Raw genomic sequence first — 19,566 nt, 5'->3', positions numbered from 1 at the left:
TATTTGCTCCCTGAAAAAAATTAATGAGGAAACAGGATTCACAAATTATTAACTAGGAGAAGAAGACTCAGCATCTATCCCTTTTATTCAAAAGACATTGTAACAGAAGGACAAAGCTATTTTAAAAGGGAGGGGTGAAAACTTTAGAGATTATATTTAAAGCTTTGGCCTATAACTAACTCTTCAAAAAACTGTAATGCTATATGTTAATGCCTTACCAGATGGTAGCATAACTGTGGAATTATAATAATCAGGGAAACACAAAGCATTAAACACAATATTAGTGAGATAAAAGAACTGAAATTCTATGCCTTGTTAAGAAAACAACTGTATGGCAGAACCAATAGCATAAATCTTCATAAAATTCCAAGTTGTAAACAATGTTACTTGGCCAGATTAGCATAGCATTTTTAAAATTAAACATACACAGGGCCATAAGTTAAAGTTCTCACAGAGCTTCTGTTTTATTTGTCATGGGTAGATTTAATTTCAAGCAAAGTATTAGATCATCACAGCCAAAGTGAAGGTAGCAATCTAAGTGTCATGCGAGGATAGGGGTGCAAATTCCCACACAGTTGTCAACTGCACAAGGTTTCCTTGGGACAGTCCTTATTCCTCATCATCAAGAGTATTGTGCAGGAATAAAAATGGAAGGAGAGCCATTTACATTTCATACTTGTAAAATGTATGAATACTAACAACTGCAAGCCACCAGATAAAATAAAATGATTTAACCAGGCCCATTTAAATTGCTTCTATCAGAAGAGCTGAGTCCAAATTGGTTTTAAATCTCAAACGCTAGGCTCTTTAGGAAATTTATTTCAAGTGCATGCTAGAAATCATGCTAAATGGAAAAATTTCTTTATGATATGTGAAAGATTGGTAGGACTATGGAGTCTACTTGATAACTACAGCCTCTGTTCTGTAGGGATCTCTGATGCTACAAAGTACTTAGCCTTCTGATTTTACTTCTGTCCTAGAAGTCCTGCATATAATCCATAGTGCTGCATTCTGGATTATTTTACTATTTGGTCAAAATTTATATAATTTTCTAGGTCAAATCTGCTAGTTGTTGTTAGCCTAGGATGTGACACAGTAATGAAAGTTTCATTCTCAAACATAATTATCCATTCCATTAATGTATATTTTCTTAAATGCTATGAATAAACATATCTATGACATTTTAAAATTATATTCAAAATTGGATCCAGATTGACACCAAGAGTTGTTTTCTTTTTTTGGGGGGGGGGCAGGGAGCAGGTGGGTAGGTGGGTTACAAAACAATTTCCTTCTGTAACAGACTTTAATATCTTGATTAACACAAGTCTGTGTGCTTTGAGGGGGAAAAAGAACAGCAGAAAATAATAAAGCTACTGATCCTTCCATCCTACTCATCACCTGGCTGTGGTCATGGGTTAATTATAGAAGCATTTATTGCTAGTAATAAAGCTTGTATAGCTGTCTCCTATCTGAAATGCTTAGGACCAGAAATGTACCATATTTTGAATTGGGGGGGGGGGGGTTGGGATACTTGCATAGACATGAGACATCTTGAGATGGGAACTAAGTCTAAACACAAAATTCACATAAACTTTATATATATAGCTCTACAATACTTATACATGCAAAAATTTAAAATTAATTTGCACATGAAACAAGGTTTGAGTACATTGAGCCATCCGAAAGCAAAGGTGTCACAATCTCAGCCACCCACATAGACAATTTTAGATCCTGGAGTATTTTGAATTTCATAATTATTTATATGGATGACTAAACATGTAGTCTCCAACAGTTTGGCTCAGTAGTTTTAGGGACAACAAAGAACCTGTTCAAGATTTTTAGTTTGTCAGTGTCGTATAACACGGGTGTGCAAATTGTGGTTCTTAACCCAAATCTCAAAAGACCCCCCAAGTGATTTCCTTAGATCTCTGCCTGTGCTCCCCTCACAAACAGCAGTTTAACAGACAAGCAAAGGAGAGATGGAAGTATCAGAAAGAAAGGGGTCAAGGGAGAGAAATCATATCACAAGAATGGGGTTTGTTGAACGAGGGCAAGAGATGGTAGTGAATCCTAGAAACTGGGAGGAAAAGAGGAAGCTAAGGGAACACATAGATTGGTGGCCTCCCCAAGAGTCTTTGTTGGTTGCTCCATCAATTAAGTCTGAGAAATTGTACCGCATACCTGATCTGTTAGTTGAATTAGAGATTTGTATCCAGGACTTTCATATTGCCTGCAGCAGAGCCCATCATAACTGGACAATTTGCATTCTTGTCTTCTGCCTAGAAATAGCTCGGAAAAACTGGAGATTCAGGGCCATGCCTTGAGATCTGGCAATCTAATGGTATTATCACCAAATTTGGGGAACAATCTCAACACTTCTTCTTCTATTTTGCTATTTTACCTGAGTTTTGACAACAGCAAAAAACTCACAGTTGGAAAGAACCGTTTCTTTTCTTTCCCACAGTTTTAGCAACTATCATTGTAGATGTTTTCATATCTAGCTAGTATATATTGGCATGTGCAATTCCTCTCCTTCCCCTTACCCCCACAAATATAATTCAACAGAAACATCACGCTCATTCATTCAGCAAAGTAAAAAAGAATTAATCTGAGCACTGGCTCATCCAGAAGAGTGTCAAAATTCATCATTCTTCTGAGGAAGTAGAACAATTTAGGAAATAGCGGTGTTCTCTTCTGATTTAAAAAATCTAGATCATATGCTGGGCTCTTATATTGAGGATTTGCTTCAGGGATGCTCAAGCTAGCCTCTTGCTCTTCTTTATAAACTCTCTGATACACTCTACAGGTCACACTGTGTCATATCATCATGTTGGATTCTTTATGCAGCAGATAAAGCAGAGGGGTGACCTATTTTTTAAAAAAAAAAAAGGAAAGAAAAATACAACTGCTTATAATGAAATGTCCCTTTCACCTAAAATATAAAAAAGAAATATCTGCAAGTAAAAGAAAGGAAAGTCATCACCTATAAGAAATAGATGTGCTCTGAATATCAAAAGAAATCACACACAACATGCAGATCCAGCATTTCTAATGAGTACTATCTTTGAAGGGCACATGTATAAAAACTCTGTTATGATAGTGGGGCAGTAGGCAGTGACAATATGTGTGGTTCATCATTCATACACAGGGAAGCTGTATCACTGTTGTGATATATGATGAATTGAAATATGAAGTGGACTCAGCCATGACTGACTTCGACCTTCGTGCTAGTTAAGGTGTCAGATGGCTCACATCGGGTCGGTAGCTCCCTTGGAAATCCCAGGGCAAATGTGGACAGCATTCAAAAGACCATACTGACATCAAGCAGCACACAGAATCAACTAATGAACTAATTAAAAGGAAGACAAAAGAACAGATCCAATGTCATAACTGATCAAATCTTGTTGCTGTGTACTTTCAAGTGGTTTGTGATGTATGATGATTCTATGGTTCACCTAGTAAAATTGGTTTAGAGAGGGGCTTTGACTTGATCTTTCTCTCAGTTTAAGAGTTCCATTCCAACACTCAAACCACTACACCACACTTTCTCTTAAATCAGGCCCTGTCACATTATAATTAACCTCCAGGGAACCTAGAGAGAGCATTCAGTATTCTCTGTGATTTGATTGGTTAAGTTAACTAACTACCAGTATTTGCTTGAATATAATATGCCATCAAATGTAATGCACACCTCAATTTTGGAGGTGTGCATTAGAAAAAGGATTTGCTGTCAAGTGTAATGCGAGGTGGTGGCAGCCGTAAAAAGACTGGTGGGAAGCTGCAACCCTCTGTCTGGCCTTCCTACCAGCCTTTTCATGGCCCCCATCAGCTTCCCACCTGCCTTTTCATAGCCAAGTCTGCTTCTCAATCCTCTGTCCCCAGCTGGGATCTCCTGCCCAACAGTGCAGATGGGTTTAGGTGTGCACGTCTAATGCACCATTGAATATAAACCAATTTAAGATATGTAATTTTGCCCAAAAAGATGAGTGATAAATATGTTAATCTCTCCTTGCCCAATCTCTCCAAACATGAAGAAAGCCCCATTTACAACACTCTTATCACTGACAAACTGTGTCACCTTCTCTCCATTGCAGTTTATGACCAGTGGGTGGTGGGATGGAGTTATGTTCATAACAATAGTGTTGCAATTGTTTGTTTGTTTACTTTATTTGTATCTTGCTTTTCTTCCAATATAGAGACCCATGGCTCAGTAGCTATCAAGAATACAGAAGAGTTACCTAAATTTAGGCCCCTTCTGCAGTGCCATATAATCCAGATTATTAAATCAGATAATCCACATTATCTGCTTTGAACTGGATTATATGAGTCCACACTGCAATACAACCCAGTTCAAAGCATATAATCTAGATTTTATATGGCAGTGTAGAAGGAGTCTGTCTCACTTATAACTGATCCATATTTATGATCACTGCTTTACTCACAATTTTGATACTATTGCCATAGCCATAATACCACCTCCAGACTAACTTATTTTACTGGGTATCAACTATATAGGGAGAAGGAAGTCTATTCCTTCACCAATCAGAAAATGAGTGAATGATGTGTCAGGTTGTCAGGTATCAAGCCAGGAGTAGTTACTGATAAATAATACTGGCCAGAGTCCATTACTGAGCAAAGGTGAGACACCAGGCAAGCCAAATGTAGAAGAAATATCAATAAAATATGCAATTAAGAAATACAGGATATTATCCTGTTTTCATGATCAATCATTCACAGCACAGTGACAGATAATACAAGAAATTCAAGATATTTCCATATGAGTCAGTTGCAGCTTTACACTACTCTTAGGTAGCCTTTTTAAAGTGCCATAACATGTTTGGATAGGAGACTCTGCTTCAGATCTCTCCCTCCTGTGGGCTAAATTTCACCTCAATCCCTTGTGAATCGCGTATAGAAACTGCTAGCAGAGAATTCTGGTTCTACATTTCATGGGGACATTTCCAGAAGCAGCAAAACATTGTGTGCTTAACAGACTGACTTATCATGACAACACAATGAACTTTATGAATGGTTCCAGCAGAGTTCAGCCAAAAATTGTCCAGTGTTGCAAGCCACCACAATAGACCAACAATAAGGTGGAGTTCAAATTTCAATTTTGGGGGGAAACCCTTGAGTAAAATACTTCAACTGGGGTTCCAACTCGGAGTGCAATACCTATCTCTGCCATTCCAATCCACTATTGCTATTGATTTTGTTTGCACTTTTTCTCCAGTCCTCATCTACATAGCCACCCATAAGAACACAAGGCAAAGGCAGGGGTTGTGGCTTTTCACATCTGCTACTGCTCAATGGAGACAGGTGACTAATAAGCAGAGAGGAGGGCCAAATCAGGGTGGTTCCAAACAGCACTTTAATCCAAGGCCAATTAGGTTTTAAAAACCTGATTGGACTTGCATTGAAGTCTGCACATCACCCAAAAAGTGCATGCTTTTCGGGGGGGGGGGCATCCAGATACCCTGCTGGGCTTTCTAGCAGGGCACCAAGACACAAAAAATTCCTTTAAAAACCTTACAAACAGGAAAATAACTCATGCAAAAGCCATTTTCCCTTCTATTAAGCTCTTCTGGCTCATACCAATGACACGCCAACCGGAGGGGGGAGGAGGAAAATCCAGACTTGGTGTTTTAACCTGGGGTCAAGCAGGATAAAAAGATTTACCTCAAGTTAAATGCATTAGCCTTGGTGCATCATTTGGACACCTCTGAATAATGTGAGTGCTATACCACGCTTTGGGGCAGTACAGTGTGATGTCCCATGGGCCTTGGAGTTCTGATCCCAGCGCCATCGTGGTTGATGATGATCGTGGTTGATTGCCGGCTCAGCAAGAGACGGAATGTTTCCAGATGCCTGTTGTTGATGATTCTACCCAAGAGCCCATTAAGGAAGACCTTGAGCAGGCCTTTCCCATTGCCTCCCCTCCTTTTGCTAGGAAACAGTCCTATGCTGCGAGTCGGGGTGAAAAAGAGCAGGTTCAGAGAAGCTTGAGATTAGCAGCTAAACAAGACGTTAATTAGCTATGTTCCCCTGGGAAATTCTAGGGAGGAACGCATCTGGAGGGAGATGTGTTTCACTTCCTTTTCCCTTGGGAAAGGAAGCTCTGGACACCTGCTTTGCAGGGAAATGGGACTTAGTTAAAAGTGCCCGACACGGAGGGTTCCGTGCGGAGTCAACAGATCAGCTTCAGGAGTGATTTCGTGTTTCCAGCCAAGTGTGGACTTCGCAAAGTCTGCAACTCCAGTACCCTCGCCTTGCCTTGCCTTGCCTAGCCAAGTATTCAAGAACTATCTTGCCTTGCTTCCTGCCTTGGACCTTGTTTCTAGTATCAAGCCTTGTTCCCAGTTCTTGCCATGGACTTACTTTGAACTTTGGAAAGATCTTTGGACGTTTCCCCACTCTATTGCTGGTAAATAGAGTGTGTTTCAGTTTGGAATCATAACTTTGGACTCTAATATAAAATATTGGACAATATAATTTTGGACTATATTTGACCCTCCCTGAAAGGTCTTTTACTGGACTACATTTCCTACTTGTTTTTATTATTCTTATATATTTCCTTAATAAAGATATTAGATAGTTTTTGGCCTCCGTGTGTCGGTTCTTAGTGCTCCGTTGCCTTGGGCGTGACATACAGATAGAGACACACACACAGAGACCTAGCTCTGTACTTACAACCCTATTGCCTCAACGCCATTGGAGATACACAGGCAAGGGTAATCTTATTAGCTGTATTTCAAATTGTTGTGCAATTAACTTAAATAACTTTCAAAATTGTCATTCCATTAGGAGGAATGTGTTTGTTATTAAGCTAACATACCATGAAACTGTGATGAGAAAAAAGACCAGGTTGGCCATCTGATACAGATTTGTTTGCTCAGTGCTTGGATTAATATTTTATGTTTTTAATTCTGACATTTTTACAGAGGGAAGCGTCAGGAAACAACTGCACAGACTGCAACATGAGTAACGGGGAAACTCTAGAGAGCCAGCGAACATGTAGTGACAAGACCGGTATGCATTGGAGATGCTCTCAAAGCCATAAAGGAGGGGGAAAGACTCGCTGCTTTTCCCAAAGTAACTTCCAATACATTGAGAGACAATACTAACATCAATGGATTCCACAAACCACCCAGCCATAGGACTATTCCATCTGATATCTGTATCAGATAGATAAATAAAATTCACATTTATTTTTAGATGCTTTTTATTTATTTTTATTTTTTATTTTTATTTTTCATTTTCTACCACCATGGTGTTTTGCGCACAGCTTTCTGAATTTTTGGCACAAAAAGTGTGTAACAAAATGTGTCCTTCATAGGAAAACTGAGAAGTCTTATCCATGCAACAAGGAAGTAGTTATCATAACAAAGTTCTCCAAAATTGCACAACTAGAATTGCACATAATTCTGACAAAATACACATGCATACATATTAGGCTTGTGCAATTCAGCTGGAGGATGATCTGTTTTTGGAATCCACATTTTTTTGGGTACCCAGATCTGTTTTCAAGAGCCTCCCCGTAATTGGCCAATGGAAAAATCTATTTTTGGCTCGGCAGCTGAAAGATCTGGGAAGATCCGACACATTGGCAGCAATGGGGAACCTACAAGACTCCCTTTTCCATCATTTTTGGGGCATCCAGCTTAAGAAAACACCCTTCCTGGGACCCTTTCTTTTCTTCCTTTCAAGGGAACCTTGGTTTGAAGAACGGGGTTAAGGACGCTTCCTTCCTGGGATCCTTTGCCTTGTAGCAGCTGCCTCCCTCCCTGCACCCCAAAGAAATGCATAAGCCTAGTAAGGACTTAAAATTCCTCTCTTCCTGCTATCCTTTCCCTTCTCCCTTTAGAGGAGCCCCAGCTTTAAGGTAAGAGCTTTAAAATCCCCCCTTCTTTCTATCCTTTCTGAGATCCTTTCCCTTCTAGCAGCTGCCTCCCTTTCAACACTCCAAAGAAACTGAAAGCAGCCAGTTTTCAACAGCCACTGTTCTGTTGTGGCCAAAACAAATTGATGGTGGAACCCATGCCATTATGGGCTTCTGAAACAAACCAAACTAACTGAACCAGCTGGAGACTTTTTTTGAAAATGGACCCATGCACAAGCCTAATACACATACACACACTTACACTTCTTATTGTCATGCCCAAGAATGAGAAGTCAGGTTTATAACCCTACTAATTTGTACCTGTGTTCTGATACATCAACAGTCACAGGAGAAGCAAACAGAGCAGCACCCAGTGGCTCAATCTGGGAGACATTATTTTAATTTCCCATAATGTGAGCTTTGACATGTTGCTGCAGGCCTGACAACTGTATGAGAATACTCTGTATAGATGCCAGGTTTATTCTTCCCTATTAATGGATTCTTAGGGCATGTTGTTAGCCATACTTGTTTGTGAAAGAGTGCTAGAGCTAGACAATATTAAGGAGAATGATAGCCTTAACTCAGAGGAAATAGAGGCAGCATGTCTTGGACAAGGCATGAAAACTTGGGAACTTAAAGAAAACAGGAGAGAATAGTTGACAATTTGGTTGCTGTACTAGATAAAGTGTTCTCCCTATCATGAGCTGCTTAGTCTTACACACCAGATTTTTGCAATGTATTTGAAAATGGCACCGGATCATGAAGGTAGACAGAGCTACTTATATGGTTCATGAACATTTCCCAATTGAAACAATATTCTTTCCTCCCTTTTTTATAATTCGTTGCTTATCTCTCGTCTCATTACATTGTCAGAGCATGTCTCTTACAGTTGTGTTACACATCAATAACTCAGCTGCCATGAGATAACCCATTATCACTGATGTAAATTATCTTTGCCACTGCAAGGCTCACAGTGAACCCTGTCTGTTTCAGATGGAAATCATTTGAAATCTCATATCTGATAGACAATGTTAAGCAAGTTATCTTAAGCATCCCAGTTTACCTAATGGATAAGTCAGTAAATTCAAATACATTATATTCCAAACACCAGGTCTGAAGCCACTTGCCATTTCCATAAGCATTAAAAGATGATAGCATCAGTATAAGATTGAACTATTCGGTTTATTTCAGACAACATTTAGAGATATTTGCTTACCACTTTGAACCTGAGACCATGTTACACTATTTTTAAAAGGTAGGAAGGTTAACATGTGCAAATCAATCTATTTTGGGTACATGTCACATTTCTGTGCCATTGCCCTTAAATCCATTACATATTTCCAAATTCATAACCCTTTTGTTTAAATGTCTTATAACACAAACCTCCAAAAGTTTTCAATGAACATATTGAAGCTATATGCTCTTCTCTACCAATATTTTATCTCAAAGCTTGCATTTTGATTACATTTATTTAGTTTTGAGACAGGATATGCATTTCTAAATGTATTGACGCTTCTTTCAGCAAGACTTTTCAGAACATTTTGAAAATACAAAAGCAAGTGAATCATTAAAGTTCTGGACATCATATTTGTTCAAAAATGTGTTTCAGGTCACTTCACAATAGAGTTGTGCAAAGACCACATTCTTCAAGCATTTCCATATTGAACATCCAAGTGTAAACCACAAAGCATTCAAAGTGAAACAGGTATTTGAATAAAAGGCAGGGCAAACCAAAGAATAAAAGCAAGAAAAAGGAAAGGTGATTTTGTGGAAAATGTTTGGATCTTAAGAATGAAAACCCTGAGATGACTTGTTCTTTAGAATTCACCTAAAATAAAGAAAGCTAGTAAGACAGTTATCTCAGGCAAGAGAAGACCAGCTGGTTCAGGAGAACAACTAGCTTCTTAAAAAAATCACAGGAGAGAAAAATAGACACACGTTTCTAGAGCTTTATGAAAGGAGGGGGAGTCTTGTGGTAAACTAAGGACAAGCAGGCTTCTTCTAGCACAATCCACGTCTTTCTAAAATCCACATGCAAAGTGTTCTTGTAGCACCTTTGAGTCTAATTGAAAGATAAAAGTTGCTAGTATAAGCCTTTAGAGATTCAAGCTGTATTTTCACTGTAGAATTATTGCAGCTTGACATCATTTGTGAGGAAGAATATTGTGAATCATTTGAATGGTGATGAAGTAGACTAAAGATTCATCTGCACTGTATAAGTAATACAGGTATACAACAATTTAATCTCCATGGCTCAATGTTATCTAATCCTGTGATTTGTAGTTTGGCGAGTCACTGTAAAATTTGGCACATTTTTTGGTAGAGGAGACTAAAGACCTTGTAAAGTTTGTGAATCATGAATCACAAAAGGGAATTGTGCAGACCCATTAAAAGCACACCTTGATTTTGCCCTTTTACTAGGCCATTGTCTAAAACAGGACGTCAACATCCACAGATTTTGGTCCGGTAAACAAGCCTCAGTGGATACTAATGGCTACTGTTATTGGATGCTCATATTAAACATAAAAAATCTATTTATGATTACTCCCTACACATGCGTGCAATATGGGTATCACAGAGCCTAATGCTGAGATATTACATGTTCATGTAAAGCTATGAAATCAATGTCACTATTGTGCTGCCTTATAACTTCCCTTAGGGCCCTTTTATACTGCCATATAATCCAGAATATCAAGGCAAATAATCCACATTAACCAATTTGAACAGGATTATCTGAGCCTATACTGCCATATAATCCAGTTCAAAGAAGATAATCTGAATTTTATATAGCTATGTGGAAGGGACTCTTGTGAAATCAGTTATTCAATGGTGAGCTAATATACCCCTGAAAATGTACGACATAGCTTTATTTGTAGACTTAAAAAAAATAAAATGTAAGGAATTTCTTCCTTCTTTGTGTTTCGCCCTTTAAAATTTAGATTCATTATCTGCAACATGTAAACAGAAATGCCCCTGTCAGCAGATATTGACTTCTCTGCGAGAGTCATCAAGATTTATTGATATAAGAAGTACACACTGAGCTCACCTTTATTGGTGCATCCAGTAAAATATAAGCTAAAACTGTTTATGAAATGTGCAATTACTTTTAATTCTGTATGGCTGCAAAGAGTAGTTTTCTCTGTAGGGAAGGATTGAACAGAAGCTGCCAAATGCTGCTCGTGTTCACTGATTTGGGCAATAAAAAAGAGTAGCCAAATTGGAAAGATAGAACTAATCTCTACCAGCCAATTATATTATGAATCTATGCCAGTTTCAGACATCTGGAATGTGCATCTGACAAAAATGCCGAAAATGTTGAGTTTTAATGTGAATAAAGTCCCCTGGTTCGAATTAGACATACAACCAAGGGGTCTGTGCCTCTATCATCCCAAAATTAGGGATTGTATTATGGCTGTTGTCTACTTCTGGAAGTTCATGCCATGTCATTGCAACTGCCTTTTACTGCCCATTGCTTCCTATTCAAAAACATGGGCTGTCATTCTGCGCAGAAGTTATGTATTCATAAACGCCTCTACAAGTGCACAAAATTGAATTCAGTGGTTTCATAATGTTCTTATACAGCTAGGTGCTGCCATGATGTTACAACATATGGGCATCTGTGGTAAAATGGAAGCAAGTGGAGACTGATGTGTCATGGCCTGATTCATGGTGGGCAATGATAAACGTCAGGCACAGCTGCTAGAGAGTGCTAGAGCACAAAATAGAGTAACTGATGTGAGCCAGAAGTGCAAAATGCGCATTGGAATAACCTTGCAAGAGTCTAGATGCTCCTCTTGCAGGGGCTTCTTGTCTTTTGGAAATATAGTGAGAGATTCAGAAGTTTATGAAATGTTGGATGTGATATAGGATCTCAACCAAGGTTTGTTACATAGAAGGAGACAGTGTTTCTTATTGTATTTTTTTTTAGGGCAGGAGTGGGCAGCTACTGAGACATGAGGTGGAACACACACCTTCCATGGCACCTTAGAGGATTGCAGCCATGAGGAAGTGCCGTCAGTGTGGATGATGAAGCAGCTGCTCCCCCCTGTGGCCAGAATCGAACATCCCCTCAGAAGAAGGTTAACTTGCCTCTGCGTGTGTCTCTCAGTCTCTGTTTGATGTGTTTATGGGCATTGAATGTTTGCCCTATGTGTGTTATAATGTGATCCGCCCTGAGTCCCCTTCGGGGTGAGAAGGGCGGAATATAAATACTGCAAATAAATAAATAAATAAATCTCACTGGGACCCTTAATTTTTAGAGATTTAAAAGCACCTACACCACATAGAGGCCTGGGCTGTTCTAGACTCAAGAAAAGTCAACTTCCAGTTTATATCCTGGATAAGAAAAGGCCTCATCCAGTCATAAAATTGGGAGAGAGAGATCAATACGAGCTACTAGGGAATATGGATGATGTTTTTAGAGCAGAAGAATGAGGAATTTTAAAGCTAAAGGAATACATCACTTGCACCTTCCCAATCCATGTTCTAGGAATTTTGGAGGTGAAGCTTTGCTATGTTTAACCTCTTCTCTATAGGAGCAGGAGAAGCCCTTAAAAAATAGAATCACAAAGAGGCAATTTTATGGTCAGAAAGTAAAATTTAAACCACTTTGAATTTTTTAAGAAGCTCAATTCGATCTCTTTAAAAAATAGCAACTCATGTTTGGCAAATATATTGTAAATTTCCCCTCTATCCACCATAGACTAAAAAAACAAACAGAAAAACAAAATTGTATTTGAAAATTTTGAAAAGGGGCTCTTGGGATTACAATTCCCCCCCCCCCCCCCCGAAGGATATGATGGTTATGAAGGTGGGTGCAATCACAAATTGATTTTCTGATTTCTGGTTAGATCACTGACCTTAGGAAGAGAGAATATTACATTATTGATGAAAACAACATCAGTTTCTGCTGTGAAGGGTAAGCTTTCTCCTGAGTAACTGTGAGTAAAAAACCAAAACCCAGTCAATGAGGGAGACTTCAGTCTTATATGACCTTTACATGGGATGCACTGAAGCTTAAAGTTTTGTGTGAGATGTGATACCTGAATTGGCACAGGATGAGCAATAAATGAATTATTTCAAATCATTAACATTCAAGGAAATGCTACTTTATTCCCAATTCCATCCATAAAATTGAAACCTAGACATTTTGTCATTATTAGCAGATTTTCCAACTCTGCTGATTTGGCCAGAACAGTTCTGATTAGCCTTCTTCTCTCCCGTTGCTGTCCCGCTTTTATAGTTGCATTTAAAATACCCTTTCTCCCCCCATTTCCTGCTTTGCACCAAACTATAAATCCCATAATTCCATATCATTGAGCCATAGCAGTTAAAGTGGTATCAAATTGTATTAATTCCATCACTCATAGGGTCATCCGTAAATTGAAGTTGACTTGAAAGAAGTCAATAATAACAACAACAATGATGACAAGAACATGATTCTCAGTAAATAAATTTGCAGAGCTCTGAAAAAAATGCAGGTGTAATATCAAGCTACTTTCAGTAGAATCTGGGAACAATATATAAGCTTCATTGTTAAGATTCACATTTTTTGTAAAGGTACATATCTTTAATGATTGTTCCTAGGCTTTGGAAGTTCTTCCACAGACTCTCTCTTTGTGATCTTTCAGATAGCACATGAAAACATTTCCTTTCCTATAGGTTTTTAGAAACTGACTCTAATGGAATTTTTAATAATCTACTCTTTTGCTGATTTTTATCTTCTCAATTTTAAGAACTCTTAAATGTTTCCACTATGAGTGCATTTTTATCTGTTTTTTTAAGAGCTTATAGACCGAAATGCAGATTGAACATTCCAAAATCCAAAATATTCCAAAATCCAAAGTTGCTGACATTGGCATCTGGGATAGTAACACTTTTACTTTCTGATGGTTCAACATACCCAGATTTACTTTTATGCATAAAAGTGTATAAATATTACATAAAATTACCTTCAGGCTATGTAAGTAAGGTCTATATGGAAGAAAAAAAAATGAATGTTTTGTTAAGAATTGAGTCCAATATAGAATCAGAGTTACAGAATCACAGAGTTGGAAGATACCACATGGGCCATCTAGTGCAACCCCCTGCCATGCAGGAAAAGCAAAATTACAGTACCCCTGACACATGACCATCCAGCCTCCGTTTAAAAGCCTCCAAAGAAGAAGTTTCCACTACACTCTCATGCACTGAGTTCCACTGCTGAACAGCTCTTACAGAAGAACAATAAAGAGTAAATAAAATAAAATAACTAAAAATAGATATGATTTGAGAGCCCTTCCCTTCCACAGTTGGAAATAAACTTTCTGAATTATATAGTGCTACAGTTATCTCCACAATTCCTGGTACAAAACAGACACAAAACCTGGAAAACTATGTGTAGATCATCATTTTGCAATCAAAGCACAGTATGAAAATCAGGTTTTTATGCAAAATAAATGAGTTGCCTTAATTTATCCTAAATTATCTCCCCTTCTTCTTAAATGAGGACACTGTCAGGCATCACAACAAAAAATCATAACAGAAATACTACAGGAGGGGATCCTATTAGTGCTAGGAGGGAAACAACACACTGAAATAATAAAACTCCATTAAAATGTAATAAACCTTTCATCCTTCAATTTCATTGCTTCCCCTTTTCATTAAAACTTCATGAGACATAGGTTTACAAAATAAATACATTCAAACAGAGAGAGATACTTGGGGCTGCCAGTTCAGCATTAATCCAGGAACTGAACTTTCTGAGTCAAAACCTGAGACCTTTGGGTGGCCTCTAGTTTTATTAATAAGCATTGTTTGCAGGTTGCCATTGAACGACTTGCAAACACACAGAGATAATCATATTTTTCTGTTTGTAAACTAAGGGTGCACTACATGGTAGAATTAACACAGTTGTCCATGGCTCAATGCTATGGAATCCTGGGATTTGTATCTTGGTAAGTCACCTGCACTCTTTGGCAGAGACCTTGAAAAATATAACTCACATGATCCCATAGCATTGAGCCACAGGAATGAAAGTGGTGCCAAACTGCATTAATTCTACTGTATAGGTGCACCCTAAGACAGAACTCCTAGCTAAGGGTTTGTTGCCAGACCAAGGTGAAATAAGGAAATTATTCTTCCTCATTGATTAGGGAGACATAGGTAAAGGTAAAGCTTTCCCCTGATGTTAAGTCCAGTCGTGTCTGACTCTGAAGGCTGGTGCTCATCTCCATTTCTAAGCCGAAGAGCCGGCGTTGTCCGTAAACACCTCCAAGGTCATGTTAGGGAGACATAATAAGGAACATTTAATGTAGTGCTTTTAGTCAGAAGATGGGTACAGAGCAGAGTGTTGAGTGACAACCTCATCAGATGGGCTTAAAATCAGTGGCATATGCTGGTTCCTCTCCATTTGCCCCATGGAGCCCGCTGGCTCACATCCCACAATGCTTCCGGCAGGGCTTGGTGGTGAGGAACTGACGTATACCGCTGTGGCGGTAACACGGCTTGCTTTCTGTGTTGCATTAGGATCAGTGGAGGGAAGCAAGGTGGCGGACGCTTCCCCCCATGGGATGGGGTAAGTTGGGCAATGTGGGGCGATGGGATCCCCATGCTCTATGCCGGGCACTGCTGAATTCACCAAGATCTATGGCGACTCCAGTGGCCAATGTGATAAGTTTGTAAGTTCTACAACAACTGAGGTGGGAGGTGGAAGCTAAATACACTGACTTCCAGAGAGATTTTGGAAGTTGTAGCAATGAATCAATTAATCCTTTCATGTTGTAGCAAGCAGCTACTTTCCTGGCTGAGCTGGAGGTTTGTTAGGTTTGTATGCAAACATTTCCTCTTTCCTGAAGGTGAGCACATCAAACAATATGCCTCATTGCCTTGCGTCTAGACACTCTGAATTTCTAGGATTGGGTAGCTATACCACACATAGAACCACATCAAATCCATCATCTGTGCTGAAAACCTATAGTCATAGCATCACACCAGTATATTTCATACCCTTGGCCAACGTTTTGGTGGTAGATTAGTACAAATTCCTTTCCATCATTTTATTTTCAGGAGACAATGAAGTTCATTTTAATGAAACTGCCAAATTTGGAGGAAACGATGGAATATCAAAGGCAGACACAGAATCTAGTTGTTTCCTCTTTAGTAAGAAGCTCATTTCTCACATGCGTTTCATTTTAATGTTTGACAAACAAGAGAAGATAATCCAAAAAAAATGTACAGGGTACAGAGAATCAGTCAAATAAGTCAAATAGCTGGGTGGGTCTCTGTAACCTACTTTCCTTTGTGACTTACTAACCATGTAAATTTGACATTATAAAATATTTCCTAGAACATCTGAACATGGCTTATCATTTCAATAATCACATTTACCTACTATGATTTGTTGTTTTAATTTGTGTGTATGTGCACATGCACATACATCAAGTTGTCTGTCAATTTATGGTGATCCCATTAATCTCATAAGGTTTTCTTAGGCAAGGAATATTTAGGTGTGGTTTTGTAAGTTCTTTCTTCTGATTACTAAGCCAAAACGTCCACGTTTCATTTTACCCTCCTTTGGAGCATAAGTCTTATAAGCAGAGAACAACAGACAATCAATTGCATCTGAGGATCAAAACCTTGTTAGTAGGTTACCCTGGTGCAAATACTGTTACAATTTTTGTTTTCAAAATTTTGAATTAATAAAATTTTGTTTAATGACTATGCAGTTCTTAGTAGTTTAGTTTCATGGTGGAAGGAGTCATTGGATAATTTGAAGGTACTGTAAATAGCTGCCACCAAGAAAGATTCTCTGTAGAAATAACTGCAGCAATAAACATAATAATAGAAACATATCTGAAGGACTGAAATGCAATGGAAGCCATCAATTTGGTCTTTCCTTTTTTCAAGGAGGAAAGCTTACTCCCTTAAAAAAGTTTTATTTATATTTCAGTGATATATTTATCTGCATGTAGATTATTTTTGTATCTTTTAACAGTTTTATAAATGAAAATACAATTGGTCCTTCAGATCTTGTTTTTTGCAGTTTGCTAACTGAGGGATTTGAATAAATGTTTTTTTTAGAAATCTCTAGTCCTCCAGTGTGGGTCTATATTCAACTTCCAGATCTCTTGGGTAAAAAAAAAAAAGAGATTTATATTAAGGACAAAAAAACAGCAATATTTCATTTGTGTTTTTTCACACCCTTAAGCCCAGCGAATATGGAGGGCTGATTGTATTGATATATAATTATTATTGTCTATTTCCATTAGATATAAATTAGGTTACATTTCCAATTTTTCTGTTGTGGTTCATATTGAAAAATATCGTAGCTGATGGATCACAGAGGTGCTCTGAGTCTGCAGTATCAAGCTGTGCAGATGGTTTTCCAACCTCCTAGGGTTGCTTCTCTACACACAGGACATTTTAACTGAAACAGGGCACACATGTCTTCAGAGCATGTTTACACTTAGCTACCACTTCTCTTTTGATCATAGTTACACTTCTGGGACATTCGTACCAATGTGTGTTATGGCAAGTAAGGGCGGGAGTACAGCCTCTTTAACAAATGCCGAAAATAGTACCACTCTGCATTCTAATTGTCTGGGACAGCTGAAACAGTGAGACATCTGGCATGCTCCTCCACAGGGACTAAACAAATCATTTCCTATCACTCTCCACCAAATCAGAGCCTTGCAAATATCCAATGCTAATTTGTTATTTTATTGTGCTTTTCATCATTTTGCAGTAGTGCAAAATGTAAGTAAAATATTTTCATCAAATTAGAGGCAGAACAGATAACTTTGGGCTGAATTGCATATGCATGTATGTCACTTGATATTTTATCACTGGATGTATAGTATTTGAAATCTGTTGTAGGAGATGTCTGACTTGATGCCAAATCTCTTTATGACAGTTATATACCTGCATGGCACCTGATATTTCTGTCATCTAATGACAAGCGTCACCTGTCCCATCTCTCCACATATAATATTCACATAATGCTTGGCCTACATTACAAGGCCATGTAGGGGTCATTAAAGTGGGAGTTTGATGGGGAAAGATTAATGTAATAAAGACCACTTGCCTCTTTTTCAGAAGAAGATTAGAAGGCTTGAACCCATAGACGAATAGCAGTGTTATCACATAACAAAAACAGGACATCGCTAAAACACAAGTTAAATCGAAAAGTATGTACATTTGATTCATTTGAGAAGGATTACAAATCATCCATGGTTCAGATATCATTGAATAAGTGGCTTATTGTTCTTTCTTCCCAAACAGCTCATCCAACCCGTTTAAAAGTCAATCAATATTTTTGAAGCCTAGCAAGACAGACATTTCACTAGTTTGGGGAAAGATTTGGTGCAAAAGTAACCATGGGAGATGACATGCGTCTCCATGGGTCCACTTTCTTGACTTATTTGTCCTATATCAGCAATTACCAGAGATGAGTACACAAATTAAACATTCAAAATGTCAGCGTAATAAACAGGTCTGATTACACAACATATAAACACTATATTTTATCACATAATAGTCACACTTTTAATCCCCTTTTTCAATAAAAGAGTGGAGTGTGACTATTATGTGGTTTAAAAAATCAGCAGCTGGGCAAAGTCCCATAGCACCAAAAGGGTAGTTGCATTCTTCATTCACTCACCTGGTGACTGAATTAAGGGTGCAACTATTATGCATGGAATATAACATTCTACTAATACTTAAAATAGGCAGTTTTCATACCTTTGAGTGTCTAAGGAAAAATGGATTGAGCAAGATCCTCCATCAGGAAACATACATGTATCATGACACTGCTTACCCCAAAACCTGTACTGTAAGCAGCACAAGGCCCCAACATGACTGTTTCACATTGTTAGAGAATGGGAGGAAGAGTGGGGCCATGTCCAGTTATTTTCCTGCAGTTGAATGGGATTCAATAGGGTTCTGCAGGTCCTTGCAAACTCTCTATAGATAATCTTCTTTGTAAAAGATTTTAGTAATTGAGTAGTTGTAACAGATTTTAAGCTACTCGGTGAGTTGTGAAATGATAAATCTGATTTAACTATCATAACTCACAAAACCAGATGGATTATTTCTATTTTATTGTGCTCTCTGTGCAGTGTCACAGAATACCAAATGTGAGTGAAGAATATTAAAATATATAGACAGCTTAGCTCACTCCTCGTGTAACTCCATTTCCTCAAGTTATGATAAAGATTGGACTGTGCAGTGAGATTTCTTTATTATCTTACTGAACTAAGCTCTAGGTATAATGGAAAAGAGATGCTCACTCTTTAAGAAAATTGTAACCAAGTTTTAATCTGAGAGTGCTAGACATACTCATCTCCAGGAGCAAAAGTCACCTACGTGGGACAATGACCCAAGACTGGGATCTGTATTGTGACCCATCTGACTTGACATTTCATTTGCAATAAATGTTACATATGCTGAAAACGGCTAGTCTAATTCAGATGAGACCTGCTTCTCATATGTCGCTAAGTATGGCTTGTGACATTACCATATAAATTGAGATATAAATATAAATGAACCACTGCACACCTGTTGAATGAAATCCTATTTGATGTTTAGACAATTTGGGGACTTAAGTAGATTGCATTTCAAAGTACAGCCAGTCTATTTGGAAATCCTTCCTTGCAAGATGACCTTTTGGATATTAAAATGTTGGCTGAAATATGACATGATGGAGGTAA

The 19,566-nt window shown here is 38.2% G+C and overlaps 1 protein-coding gene and 1 long non-coding RNA gene across 4 annotated transcripts in view; one reads left to right on the top strand and one right to left on the bottom strand.

The window, feature by feature from the left end:
- Nucleotides 1–7,197, top strand: part of LOC134299767 (uncharacterized) — a 95,342-nt gene extending 88,145 nt beyond the window's left edge. The window contains exon 3 of the long non-coding RNA XR_010007020.1: nucleotides 6,942–7,197. This is a non-coding gene — a long non-coding RNA (uncharacterized LOC134299767). The remainder of the gene's footprint in view (nucleotides 1–6,941) is intronic.
- Nucleotides 1–19,566, bottom strand: part of ccser1 (coiled-coil serine rich protein 1) — an 815,269-nt gene that overhangs the window by 194,961 nt on the left and 600,742 nt on the right. The window lies entirely within an intron of this gene.

The sequence above is a fragment of the Anolis carolinensis genome, chromosome 5 (genome assembly GCF_035594765.1).
Source record: "Anolis carolinensis isolate JA03-04 chromosome 5, rAnoCar3.1.pri, whole genome shotgun sequence".
Lineage (NCBI taxonomy): Eukaryota > Metazoa > Chordata > Lepidosauria > Squamata > Dactyloidae > Anolis > Anolis carolinensis.
This window is presented reverse-complemented; position numbering and strand designations above follow the sequence as displayed.